Genomic DNA, 13234 nt, shown 5'->3' on the forward strand with positions numbered 1-13234 from the left:
AGTAATAAAATCAAAACAAAAAGGAAAACTAACTAAAACTGTACTGAATGTTCAGAAAACTAACTAAAATTAACTAGATTTATAGCAAAATGTGTTTAGTTGCATTGATGTGTGCGTGCCCTGCAATAGTAAAGTCAAGGCAGTACGTTAGTCGAGTCGTCTGTGTTGCTGCTCCGTCCACGCGCAGAATCATGTCAGGAAAAGTCGGGAGAAAGCGCCAGAGTCCAATTTAGGATTACTTTGAATATGACTGTTTTTTAGATATAGCAAGAGTCTTGTAGTGGAGAGAGACACAATGTCCTCCTGAGACCCAGGGAAAGAAAAAAGGGAAAAGTATTTTCATTTTTTTCTTTTTCTTTTTTCTTTTTAAGATAAATCAAGTGCTGGGACGGTAAAATAAACACATTACAAAAACAAAATTGTTTTTAACTAATTTTATTTAAATTTTACAACATGTGCACTACAGTGCACAAGGGGAGTTCATTGATCACGAATGTGAAACTAACAACATTCAAGAGCTATTTAAGAAGATTACATGTTCCACTGAAATTTTTGTAAGCAGGATATTAAAACTTATTTATATAACAATATCATAAAAATGTAGATCAGGGATCAACTTAGAAGTCACTGACACTTCACTAGCTGTAAGCCATTGGTTCAGGAATAAGTGATTGCACTGGGCTTTCTATTTCACAAAAGTCAATTCATTTATGATATCTGAGGAAGTACTGTGATTTTTATTTTTATTTGGAGACACAAAGGAACATTTGGCACTTCCCACATCTCACATATGTTTTACTGTTGCACCCATTCTACAACTGAAATGCCTTGGACTGTTAACCATTTCAGGCAAGTGGAGTGAACCATATTTTGTCATGTTCTCCGTGAAACTAAATGAGCCTAATTCTTAAAGACCCCTCAAATCATTTACTAGATGTTTATTCTTTGAAAATTAATAAAAATCTGAGTTTAACAAAACATTTTAAATGTAAATATCAAGCTTACCTTTCTTTCTTCCATAAAATGTGCTTGTGGGCACGTCAGCCATTTTGAAAACAATTGGCAAGGCCACACCCCCACACATGTGATATAATTTTAAAGGTACTGTTGTCCTCGCTAAGAAACATCAGGACTTAGAGGAGTGGCAAGTAGAGTATGAGAGCTACAAGCAAAAACTAAATGTGTACTACAGTGCGCAAAAATGAATTACTGGGCCATCAGGGGGTTATGAGGGACATTTATGACACGAAAAATCCCACAAACCTTAAAGTGCACTTGAAAAGCTCACACAAGAAGGTTAACCTAGCTTACCTTGAAGAGCTCCCCCACTCAACCCGCATCCCCCGAAAACAGCTAACCCCAGATAAGGCAGCGTGATGTATCCCGAGATAACAGGACTGGGACATCTAAATAAATGTGTGAAACAATCGCCTTCAAAAAGGTTATCAATTCACTTCAACCAAAATTAGGAACACTCGGTGCGGCAAGAGTTAATAGTTATTAGTCTCAACACCCAAGGATAACCAGAAGAGCATGATTGACATGATGGAACTGAGATTTTGTTACACTTAATTTTTGCAAAACACAACTAAAACTAAACTGAAACTAAGGATTTTCAGAAAATAAAAACTAGACTAAACTAGCAAAGAATTGGTAAAAACTGATTCCAACTGGTAAAAAAAAAATTGAAAATCTGGAGGCAAAACTAGAAAAAACATAGAAACTAATGAAAATTGCAAAATAGTTAAAACCCTGGGGCGGAGATTGGCAGATCTGACCAGGAAATGTTATAAGATGGATTGTCAGGACAGTCAGCGTTAAAGCCACTTTCAGTCCATACTAGGATGGCATTGGACATCTTCGGGGCGGAAGAGAGTTGGTGTGACCAAGGTGTGGTTTGGCTTGTTTTATGTATATTTGAGATCATATGGCTCTGGATGGACCAGTTACCAGGGCATGGAAGGAGGACAGACTCATTAAAGGAGGAGAAGGAACTTCCTGGGATTGGAGATCCTCTGGGTGAGTGGTTGATTAAAAGCATGCATAAAATAGAAGTTATCTGTTGTTATTGATTGGTAATAGATTGATAATTGGCCACATTTACAGCTGTATTGACTTGTTGTGGACGTAGTCGACTTCAGATTTAAGCACTCTAATTAACAGGTTGAAAATAGTGACATTAAAGGAAGAATATGCAGCGCCACCCTGTCAGACGCCAGTGACGGTGGAGCTCACTGATGAATCAGGTGAGCTGGATTCATGGCTGATTCAAAACTAAGATCCCCCTGCTGTGGTCAGGAAGGGGAGAACAGGGGGAAATAAAATTTAAAAGAGGCATTTATAAACGTTTATGGGTCAAGCGAAACGGGATAAAAGGGGGTGTTTTACTGTTATTTCAATGTCAGCATTATTATTGTATGAGAATCATGCAACAAGTATTGCATCGATGATCATTTATTGAAGCTTTTGACCTTATACTAACATCTGTGTTCCTGTGATGGTTATAACCTCTGATGAATCTTCTATTTACAGGTGTTAGGATAATGATATAATTTTTCATTGCAGGTGTAACCATGATCATTTTTATACATATTGCAACTTGTTGCTCATTGTAGAGTTGTGCTCAAGTTAATAAGGGTTAAAAGCTACAGTCAGCGCGAATGTCTGACTGATCTATTGAGGGAAAAGGCTTCGAGCATAGAAGGCCGCACGCGCTTACAAAACACTGATATCATGTTATTTTTTGTGATCTTTTCTTCAATTATGTCTTTAAGTTTAGTTTAAATAGTGGCAGTTAATTAAACGACATTTATTAAAATATTAAATACCTGAGTCAGAACGTTACACGCGGATCACCTTAACGATCTGGGAAACCTTGTAGCTGCCTAACCTTTTCTTTTAATGTTCTAGCTCCGTTGATTTGACACATGGGGATGTGTCAAAAAAAAAAGGGGGGGGGGGAAGTTGAGCTTTAACATCAAACAAGGATTATTTGAACATTTTATAACTTCATTTGTGTCTTTAATACCTTAGGAATGGTAAAACTTAAGCTAATAGCGGCCCGAGAAGTTTCCGGTCTTTTGTAGAGAATCAGTAAGAAGCATAGATCATTATTTCCATGTGTAAGCATCAATCATTGAAATGAACTGAATAGCGTTTAGAAGATTTGTTAATTTCTTTGTCTTTTGTTAAAAAGAGTGGTTTCAATAATGTTCAGACACACCTTGCAAATGTGCTTATAACGAGTTGGCACTTGATCTTTTGAAGGTCATAAGCTTCGTTCGGCGTGATGGTCCGGACTGATATATTGCAGGTATTGACTTTGAGTGCAGAGGGCTAAATGCAAACACGCTTACACACACATAGGATATGATTAGAATAAGTCCCTGGAACATTCTGAATGTTTTTAAACCAATTCTGAATCACTAGAAGGTCAGTAGATAACAACATTAGATTATTAGGGTTAGGAAGAGAGGTGTTTTGGTTTTCTGTCTCTTACAGAGAAAGGAACAGACACCAGACGAGGTCACAGATATACGAGGATCCTCCGCAGCAGAGACAGACACAGTGACTGCCAAGACACCAACTGGGTCCAAGGGTCATGGCGTTTGGGCTCCAGCTAGTCACCACAAAAGGATGGATCCCATAAACACAGCAATAACCATGAAGGGGTTGGCGGAAATCCGGGAACACCAGACCAACGAAGTTCGAGAGGCTCTTGGGCAAAAAGGGGGACACCTTCCTGTTCCTTTTTCTGGAGGATACACAGATCGTTGTTTGAAATCGGGGCAGAATAATCCCCTGATCTGTGCCACGACTGAAGGGTTGTCTAACCCCTGAGGTTGAAGAATGAAGAGCAGAGGATCACCCAACTGGACGACACTGGTAGCTGCAGCAATAACATAAAAGGCTAAAAGCTCCTTGGACAGAGGTTCTAGTCTGAGTACGTCTGGAGGGTATAAGGTAGCACCAAATAAAGCTGTGGGAGACCTGGGGAGTGTCATCTGTACCTGCTATTGTTGGAATAATAGTTTGTCTTGCATCTGAACTGCGCAAACATAGAGGTCATCCCACATATGGTTCGCCCCTCAGGGGGACAAAGGACCTCAGGAGTGAGAAGAGATGAACCCAGCCACACTGGATTATGGGGTGTTGGTGAGCTCATTATTCTAATGAGCTCATCAGGGGGAATTATTAGATTATAATATTATTTTATGCCATGTTAGACCCCTAATTAAAGATGGTGAATTATTATGTAGTTTTAGTTGGCATTATTCTCCTGAATTAGAAAAAGCTGATAACTATTGCATTAGTTAAACTGATTTGCATTACATTAAACTGCTGACTTGTTGTGAATGAATGATATTGTTTTATGATGCATTATACTGCTGAGTTATAAGAAATACTGTTCGCAGAAAGTTATTGTCTTATTTGTCTGATTAGAAGAGAACAGAATATACTGGAGTTTTCTGCCCCATCTCAGCAGGAGCAGATAGACGGGGAGCCAAGGTCGTAGCTTAGGCGCTGTGTGAGAGAAAGCATGTGAATGTTTAGGCTTTTTATGATAAGGTGGAGGCACCAGAGGCTATAAGAGTTTGAGCAATGCTCCACCATTTTGAGATCTGAGGCTGTCTGCATCAGTGCCCATCTCCCACGCGTGTGATCATTAAAATCATCGTTTGACTCAACCCGACCGGACCAGTGTTGTTATTGTGGTTTTTCCTCTTGTCTCCATCCCCAATATTTTGAACCATAACACACGCTATTTTAGTTTAAAATGCTTATAATGTTATGATAAATGGTAGTTTTGTTGTTACTTTTACAATATTATCCATCCTTCAGTTTCAGCGAACATGACAGTTAGCAGTGTAATAATTCCTCTGTGATAAAGAAAAATTAGCTTGTTTTCTTTTTGTGTGGGAGCTCGCACAGTGTTTCAACTTTACAGCCTTTTAATATGAAAGTCCTGTCAGTACACTTCCTTTTTACATCATTTCACACTTGCCCCGTGAAGGGCAACAGTCTGACGTCTGCTTAGCCAGGAAAGCTTCAGCTTGTTTCTTTCCGCACATCTTCCTCTTCACTTTCGGTGGCTCATAGACATGTTAACAAGCATGGACGTATCAAAACTTTGCTTGATTTTGCTGTTACCACTAGCTGTGTCCCATGATGCTGAAGGTAATACAAGGAAACTATTTTCATTATGCATTATTAATATTTTTAAATTTATAACCTCCTTGCTTTTAGTTTAAACTAAACACATTATTATGTGTCACGGCTCAACGGCACGAGGGAACAGGGATGGACACAGGCGCAGAAACCAACCCGGAAGCGAGGTGACAGAAAACAAATGATTTATTTCCGCCCACAGGAAAACAAAGGTGAAACACAAAGCGACGCCACCACACTAGTGGCGCGTAGGATTAGTCTGTGAAAATGAGGGCGACCTAGACACCTCTAGGAGACGGCTGAACAGCGGGGACAGCGGGGAGGTAGAAACAGGACTAGGTAGGGGCCGGGGCACTGGAACAAGAGGAGATCACGATCAGAGGGATCCAGCAGACAACCAATAATCCTCCGCAGTTGAATTGAATTGCCTTACTTGGTTTCAGATGGAGGGGACAGGTGGAGCGGAAAACCCGGAAGCGGTCGAGGCGTGGGGAGGCAGGCAGGTGAGCAGTGGGTCGGCAGGCCACGTTGTGTGAGCAGCTGGCGGCCCAGGTCCAGGAGGACGGGAGCGAGGGGAACAAGATCTCCACTCCGGGTGCTATCGCTGAGGACAAGAAAAGACAGGTCAGTCATCACACGGCGTTAAGACAAGGTTTTAGGATGCTCCACTGAACTAACATGGGAATAGGAGATACTCAGGCGATGAGTGGTTGAGAGCGCAGGTCTGATATACCGCTGGCACGATTGCTCACAGGTGGTCAGCCAGGGAGGGGCAACCGGACTCCGCCTAAAGGAGGAGGAGCCGCTGTCTGAGACCTGCAAGTGCCCAACCAGACCATGACACCACCCCCCCCTCAAGGGTCGCCTCTCGGCGACCGGCCTCTGTAGAATGCCGAAAGCAAGGCGGGGTCGAGAATCCGGGACCGGGGAACCCAGGACCTCTCCTCCGGGCCGTACCCCTCCCAGTCGACCAGGAACTGCCTGCCCCTTCCCCGGCGGCGTACATCCAGGATGCGGCGGACCGTGAAGGCAGGATGCCCACCGATGAGCCGGGCGGGCGGCGGGGCAGCAGGAGGCGGGCACAACGGACTCACAACAACCGGCTTGACTTGGGAGACGTGGAAGGTCGGGTGGACCCGTAACGAGGAGGGCAACTTTAGCCTGACCGCGGAGCGGCCAACCACCCGCTCCACCTCAAAAGGACCGATGAAGCGTGGGGCCAACTTGCGGGAGTCCGTCCTGAGGGGAATGTCTCTGGCGGATAGCCACACCTTCTGTCCCCGGGCGTAGGCAGGTGCCGCCTTGCGGCGGCGATCCGCGTAGCGGCGCTGGCGGGCGACGGACAGGCCCAAGGCCCGGCGGGTGCGCGACCACACCCGTCGGCAGCGTTGCAGATGGTGCTGGACGGAGGGGACCTCAAGGTCGGTCTCGCGCTCCGGAAAAAGGGGTGGCTGGTAGCCGAGAGAGGCCTCAAAAGGCGAGAGACCCGTCGCTGACGAGGTGAGGGAGTTGTGTGCGTACTCCGCCCACGGCAATAACGATGACCAGGAAGCCGGGTTGGAGGCAGCGACGCAGCGGAGAGTGGCCTCCAATTCCTGGTTGAGGCGTTCAGTCTGACCATTAGTCTGAGGGTGGTGTCCAGAGCTCAAACATGGCTTCGCTCCCAGGGATGTACAGAACGCCCTCCAGACCTGCGATGTAAATTGCGGTCCCCTGTCTGAGACGACCTCCGAGGGTATCCCGTGCAGCCTAAACACATGGTCGACTAGCAGATTAGCTGTTTCAGTGGATGTGGGGAGTCTCTCGAGGGCGACAAAGTGAGCTGCTTTGGAAAACCTGTCGACCACAGTGAGGATCGCGGTCTTGCCAGAAGAAACAGGTAGACCAGTAACGAAATCCAAAGAAATATGCGACCAGGGGCGCCGTGGAATAGAGAGAGGCTGCAGCAACCCAGCCGGGCGTTGCGTGTTAGATTTGCCCCTAGCACAAACACAGCAGGCGGCCACATACTCCTTGACATCTTTATCAATAGACCCCCACCAGAAATACCTTTTAATAAGGGCACTCGTCCGCGCGCCTCCTGGATGGCAGGAGAATCTCCCCTTGTGGACCCAGTCGATCACTTTGGAGCGGGCCGCCTTAGGGACAAAGCGGCGGTCAGGGGGCCCTGTGCCGGGGTCCGGCTCGGTCACCAGTGCCCGACGGATGTCCTCCTCCACCTCCCACGTGAGGGAACCAACCTTGACGCTCGCAGGGAGGATGGTGGGCACGGCGGACGACTCCCCCGCGGCGTCAAACTGCCGGGAAAGGGCATCCGGTTTCACGTTGCGGGACCCTGGGCGGTAAGAGATTGAAAAGTTAAAGCGACTGAAAAACATGGACCAGCGTGCCTGACGTGAGTTCAGTCTCTTGGCTGCACGAATGTACGTCAAGTTCTTGTGATCTGTCCACACTATGAATGGGTGCTCCGCCCCCTCGAGATAGTGCCGCCACTCCTCCAAGGCCAGCTTCACAGCCAACAGTTCCCTATCCCCCACGTCGTAATTCCGCTCAGCAGGTGATAAACGACGGGAGAAAAAGGCGCACGGATGGAGCTTGGACGCCGTGCCGGAGCGCTGGGATAACACCGCCCCCACCCCGATGTCAGATGCATCCACCTCGAGAATAAACTGTCTCCCGGGGTCGGGGTGAACCAAAACCGGCGCCGAGGTAAACAGTGCCTTTAACTTGGTAAACGCTGCTCCGGCCTCCTGGCTCCAAATAAAAGGGAGCTTCGGTGACGTCAGCCGGGTCAGCGGCGCTGCTACCTGGCTGTAGTTCCTGACGAAGCGCCGGTAGAAGTTTGCGAAGCCCAAGAAGCGCTGCAGATGCCGCCGGGACGCAGGTACGGGCCACTGCACGACTGCCGTAACCTTAGCTGGGTCAGTCTTCACCTGCCCCCCCGCGAGGACGTAGCCCAGGAAGGAGACGGAAGGTGAGTGGAACACGCATTTCTCCGCCTTTACGTACAATTTGTTTTCCAGCAACCGCTGCAGCACGGCTCTGACGTGCGCCCGATGTTCCACCACGTCTTTGGAAAAAATCAGAATATCGTCGAGATAAACGAAGACGAAGCGGTCCAGGAAATCTCGCAGGACGTCGTTCACCAGGTTTTGAAAGACCGCCGGGGCGTTTGTGAGACCGAAGGGCATCACTAAATATTCGAAGTGCCCCAAGTGAGTGTTAAAAGCGGTTTTCCACTCGTCGCCCTCCCTGATTCTGACGAGGTGATATGCATTCCTGAGGTCTAACTTGGTAAAAATGGTGGCACCGTGAAGCGGCTCAAAGGCGGAACTGATCAGCGGCAATGGGTATTTGTTTTTTACTGTTATGTCATTAAGCCTCCTGTAATCAATACAGGGACGGAGCGAGCCGTCCTTCTTACCGACAAAGAAGAATCCGGCCCCGACAGGCGAAGAGGAGGGTCTGATGATGCCGGCCGCCAGGGAATCCTTTATGTACTTTTCCATGGCTGCCTTCTCAGGATGGGACAGATTGTAAAGGCGGCTCGTGGGTAGGGGGGAGCCCGGTAACAACGTAATGGAACAGTCATATGGCCTGTGCGGGGGCAGTGCTTGGGCTTTGTCCTTGTTACACACCTCCCTCAAATCGTGGTACACTGACGGTACGACAGAAAGGTCCACGGCAGCACTCGCGTCACGTGCGGGCTCGGCAACGGCTGACGGCGGGGCTGAGACGAGACAATTGGCATGGCAAAACGGGCTCCAACTTATTACATTTTGCCCAGCCCAATCCAGATGTGGGTTATGTAGCTTTAGCCAGGTGAAACCAAGGACGATGGGGATGCTGGAGGAATGGAACGTCAGGAAGGGGAGCCTTTCCCTATGGTTGCCTGAGGCGACTACAGTAACAGGAGCGGTACGGTGAGTGATGTGGGAGAAAACTTGGTTATCCAGTGCTTTAACTGGGAGGCTAGACTCCAACTCGAACAGGGGAATATTCAGTTGCTTGGCTAGTTTCATATCAATGAGACTCTGCTCAGCGCCCGAATCGATTAACGCCCGGGACGTGTGGGTTGCGGAGCCGAGCAAGAGCGTAACCGGCAACAGGAAGCGGGGCTTAGAATCACTATAGGTACCGCCCACCCGTATCCCCGGACTTACCGGCGGGCGTCCCCTTTTCCCTTCTCCGGACAGGCGGCAATGAAATGCTCCGCGGAACCGCAGTAAAAACACGAACGAGCGCGGCGACGTCTCTCTCTCTCTTGCGGAGACAACCGGGATCGCCCGAGCTGCATGGGTTCCGGTTCCGGGTCAGCCCTCTCCCCAGCGACTGGGGCTGATGGCTGAACCGGAAGTGGCGACGGGGGAATGTAAACAGGTGACGCACGCCGCACTGGCCGACGGGTGCTGGAGTTCCTCTCCCGCTCTCGCTCCCGCAGTCTGTTGTCAATGCGAAGCGAGAGCGTGGCTAACTCCTCGAAGGTAACCGGTTCGTCACGGGACGCTAGCTGATCCTTCATGTCCTCGTTAAGCGACTGCGAGTAGACTCCCTGAAGGGCTTTATCGGGCCAGCCGACTGCCGCTGCGGCGGTGCGGAAGTCGATCAAGTAGTCCGCGATGCTACGGCGGCCCTGGCGGAGATTTAACAGCCGGCGAACCGCACTGCCCACCGAGACGGGGTGGGCAAAAGTCCTTTTGAATTCGCCGAGAAAAGCATCGTAGCTACAGGACGGCAGCGGGTGTGTGCTCAGGTAAGCCTCGGCCCAATTCAGGGCTCGGTCGCGCAGTTTCCCAATTATATAAGAAACTCGAACCGTGTCCGAAACGAAAGAGCGGGGCGAACGTCCGAACGCCAGCTCGCACTGTAACAGAAAACCGCTACAGGCCCCTGGGTCACCCGCATACGGCTCCGGCTCCGGGGAGGCCGCGTCGCGAAACAGGTGACCCCGCTGGGGCTCGGGATCCGCCGCGGGCTGAGGCAACGGCGCGGTCGGGGCGGGCAGCGCTGAGCTACCGGCGGCGGGTTCCGACTCCGCCGAGGGTTGAAGGGACTGAATGTCGGATTGCATTTTAGCCTGCTCGTCTGTGAGTGTGTGCACTTGAGCCAGTAGGTACTGCAGCGTCTGTTCGTGGCTACCGATAATAGCCCCCTGCTTACTGATCGCTACGCGGGCTGGGTCCGCTGTGTCCATATAACTGGCCTGAGTATACTGTCACGGCTCAACGGCACGAGGGAACAGGGATGGACACAGGCGCAGAAACCAACCCGGAAGCGAGGTGACAGAAAACAAATGATTTATTTCCGCCCACAGGAAAACAAAGGTGAAACACAAAGCGACGCCACCACACTAGTGGCGCGTAGGATTAGTCTGTGAAAATGAGGGCGACCTAGACACCTCTAGGAGACGGCTGAACAGCGGGGACAGCGGGGAGGTAGAAACAGGACTAGGTAGGGGCCGGGGCACTGGAACAAGAGGAGATCACGATCAGAGGGATCCAGCAGACAACCAATAATCCTCCGCAGTTGAATTGAATTGCCTTACTTGGTTTCAGATGGAGGGGACAGGTGGAGCGGAAAACCCGGAAGCGGTCGAGGCGTGGGGAGGCAGGCAGGTGAGCAGTGGGTCGGCAGGCCACGTTGTGTGAGCAGCTGGCGGCCCAGGTCCAGGAGGACGGGAGCGAGGGGAACAAGATCTCCACTCCGGGTGCTATCGCTGAGGACAAGAAAAGACAGGTCAGTCATCACACGGCGTTAAGACAAGGTTTTAGGATGCTCCACTGAACTAACATGGGAATAGGAGATACTCAGGCGATGAGTGGTTGAGAGCGCAGGTCTGATATACCGCTGGCACGATTGCTCACAGGTGGTCAGCCAGGGAGGGGCAACCGGACTCCGCCTAAAGGAGGAGGAGCCGCTGTCTGAGACCTGCAAGTGCCCAACCAGACCATGACATTATGGGATTAAAAAGATGGTTTAACATTCACAAAATATAGAAACTAAAGTCCTCTCTGACACAGGCTGAATCTTGTATTTACCGTATTTTGCTGTCCCTGTTTACAGAGACTGTTGTGAAGACAGTCAGGAGAGAACACGATGTCACTCGGATTTGCAACAAGGAAAGTCAGACTACTATTGTTTTGATTATCTGTAAGATCAAAAGACAGAGGGACACAGGAGGAGAGTGTCATCTGCTGTATCGACACGGAGAGAACGTTACTCAGGAATGTGACCCCAGGTTCTCAATAACAAAAGAAAATCAGACTGCCTTTCTGGAGCTGACCAGTTTAACACCAGCTGATAGTGGGAACTTCACCTGTGAGTGTACAAACACTGAAGGGACATATATTGTCCATATCAGTGTCACTGTGGAAGGTAAATGCATTTTGGTTTCTTTATCTGACACAGTTATTCAGCACTGTGTTAGCATTGTATTGACCTGCTTATGTGTTTTTTATTCTTGTAATTTGTTCATTTCTTTTCTTCTTATTTTCACTTACAGCAGTCTAGATACTCTCACTGACTCATTTATCAGGTACATCTTTGAACCGAGTTGGACCACCTCCAGCCATCAAACATGTCTTCATTTTTTGTGGCACAACAAGGCGCTAAAAACATTCCTCAAAGATTCTCAAGACATATTGAAATTACATCATCACACAGTTGCTGCAGATTCGTCAGCTGCTCTTACTTGAAGCAAACTTTCCATTCCACCACATCCCAAAGGTGCTCTGCTGGATTGAGATCTGGTGACTGCGCAGGCCGTACATGATTTGAGCGCCGTGACATGGTGTGGTATCCTGCTGGAAGCAGCCATCAGACGATGGGTATTTTTTGGGCATAAAGACATGAATGTGGTCAGCAACAACCTTCAGGCAGGCTGTGGTGTTTAAATGATGCTCAGTGGTTACTACAGGGTCCAAAGTTTGCAAAGAAAATCCTTCACAGAGCATTACACCACCAGCAGTCTGAACTGTTAGAAATCAACTCATCGGGCAAGGCATCGTTTTTTTAGTCTTCTGTTGTCCAGACTTGCAAACTGTAGCCTCAGCTTGCTGTTGTTAGAGGACAGCAGTGATATCCAGTGTGGTCCGCTCTGCCTCAAGGTTTGATGTGTAAACAGCATTTTTACCCAGAGAATCACAGCTCACTGGATATTTTCTATTTTTCAGACCATTGTCTGTGAACAGAGATGATTGTGTGGGAAAATCCCAGCAGATCAGCAGTTTGTGAAGCACTGGGACCAGTAACATGTGCCATGTTGCTCTGTTTGAGCATTGATTTGCTGACATTTTATTATTTTATTAACCTTTATTTAACCAGGAAGATGAAGCTGACATGTGATTGACAAATGAAATGAACACTGAAATATTTGTGTTACACCCTGAACAAGTATACCTCATAAAGTGGCCAGTGAATGTATATAAGCAGTTGGACCAATTTCAGTTCATAGTAATATTCAGAAAAGATGCAAAAGAAGAAGACAAAAGAAAAGAGCACAGTGACAATATTTAAAGCTCTGTGGTTATAAAACTGGGGTTTCATTACTTCACTCAGAGTTTCAGTAGACGTAAACTGTGTTTGATTTGTGTTTTGATTTCCAGGAAATGAAAGTAAATGATTTTACTGACAAATGCATCTTTTCAATGATTTAGACACAAACGAGGCCCACACTTCAGCAGACAAATCTTTTTCCGTTTATCTGCCCGGTGTTGTGATCATCTTTATAACTGGAGTTATCGTGGGATTTATCTACTGGAGGAAAAGTAATGGGTGAGACTATTTTTGCTGCAGTAATTCAAAGATGATATAGATGTAGAGAAAGTAAAAGGAAACATCACATTTCAATAAATGAGAATTCGGTGTGTGTTAAACATCATGTCTAGAATGAACACTTTTTATCCTTCCAAAAATAATTATCATTATTAAGAGAGAAGATAATATAAATGTAGATGTTCTTACTTGATTTTTCTCTGTTTGAATGTGAATAGTGTTACACTAATGCTGACATCCTTTCTTATCAACGTGGCTGCTTAAGGTCAGGAACATCTGGAGTGTCTGTACC

At 47.7% G+C, this 13234-nt stretch overlaps 1 protein-coding gene and 1 long non-coding RNA gene across 2 annotated transcripts in view; both read right to left on the bottom strand.

Annotated features, from left to right (window-relative positions):
* The window catches only part of LOC112432436 (protein NLRC3), a 3307575-nt gene that overhangs the window by 1457667 nt on the left and 1836674 nt on the right, over positions 1–13234 (bottom strand). The window lies entirely within an intron of this gene.
* Positions 10450–11093, bottom strand: LOC143415767 (uncharacterized). The gene is made up of 3 exons (XR_013096206.1): positions 10960–11093; positions 10715–10885; positions 10450–10635 (listed from the first exon to the last, which is right to left on the bottom strand). It is a non-coding gene; the product is annotated as an uncharacterized LOC143415767 (long non-coding RNA).

The sequence above is a fragment of the Maylandia zebra genome, unplaced genomic scaffold (genome assembly GCF_041146795.1).
Source record: "Maylandia zebra isolate NMK-2024a unplaced genomic scaffold, Mzebra_GT3a scaffold03, whole genome shotgun sequence".
Classification (NCBI taxonomy): Eukaryota; Metazoa; Chordata; class Actinopteri; order Cichliformes; family Cichlidae; genus Maylandia; species Maylandia zebra.